A 1,075-nucleotide genomic window follows, 5' to 3' on the forward strand; every position below is an offset into this window, starting at 1 on the left:
TACAATTTTTACTTTATTTTTACTAACACCATTATTTTTTTTTTTTTTGGTTTCAGTGTATGACTCACAGTAGGGGAACACCTATAGAGCCAACCACCAATCCAGAAAGAATAATTTGTGTGAATCGTCGACAACGATAGTAGCAACAAAAAATACATAACCCACCACTTTTTGCAAGCAGTATACCACCCTGAGACAATTTTTTGTTTGACAAAATTAACAATAATAACCCAGAAGATTTACCATGACCACCATAGCTACCCGCAAATATACCTTTGGCACACAACGAAAGAATCCTAAAGGACTACATGCTACCAAGTTTGGAGATGGTTCAAGGAAGTATAACAAGGCTAGCCATCACGGGTGATAATTTTGAGATCAAACCAGCAATGATCCAGAACAATTTGAAGCTCAAAGTCATAATGATGGAGAACCTGAATTAGCATCTAAAGCAGTTTCTTCAACTTTGTAATACTTTTAAATAAAACGGGGTCATCGATGGTGCTATTCGCCTTTGGTTGTTCCCCGTCTCCTTAATAGATAATGCTTTCTCTTAGTTGTATTCACATGTACCAGGATCTATCACGAGAGGGGATGAACTAGTAGGAAAGTTATTTCAAAACTTCTTCCCTATAAGCAAAATGGTCCAATTAAGGAGGGAGATTGCAATTTTTAAACAATTAGAAGGAGAAAATTTTCACGAAGCTTGGGAATGCTTTAAAACACTAATTTAGATATGCCCACACCATGGATTAACTAAGTGGCTAAGATTGTAGATGTTCTACAACAAGCTGGTTGCATAGGCACGATCAGGACTAGATGGAGCCACGGAAGGAGCCGTAATGAGCGAGACATACAAAGACGCATATGAATTGATAGAGAACATGGAAATAAATTCCTTCCAATGGCCAACTGAAGAATACACATGTGGACAGAAGCCATCTTCGATCAAAGTTTTCCAAGAGGATGATAGAAATCAACGGATAGTGGATAGGCTAAACCATATATAATCCTCAGCCAGTGCGTCATCGATATATGGAGGAGATAAACCTCTCTTCTATTACATAATAATCCT

General features: G+C 37.7%; 1 non-coding gene across 1 annotated transcript; it reads right to left on the reverse strand.

The window, feature by feature from the left end:
- Nucleotides 1–648: 648 nt before the first annotated feature.
- Nucleotides 649–754, reverse strand: LOC128287176 (small nucleolar RNA R71). The gene has a single exon (XR_008277871.1). It is a non-coding gene; the product is annotated as a small nucleolar RNA R71 (small nucleolar RNA).
- Nucleotides 755–1,075: the final 321 nt, after the last annotated feature.

The sequence above is a fragment of the Gossypium arboreum genome, chromosome 13 (genome assembly GCF_025698485.1).
Source record: "Gossypium arboreum isolate Shixiya-1 chromosome 13, ASM2569848v2, whole genome shotgun sequence".
In the NCBI taxonomy this organism is placed as follows: domain Eukaryota; kingdom Viridiplantae; phylum Streptophyta; class Magnoliopsida; order Malvales; family Malvaceae; genus Gossypium; species Gossypium arboreum.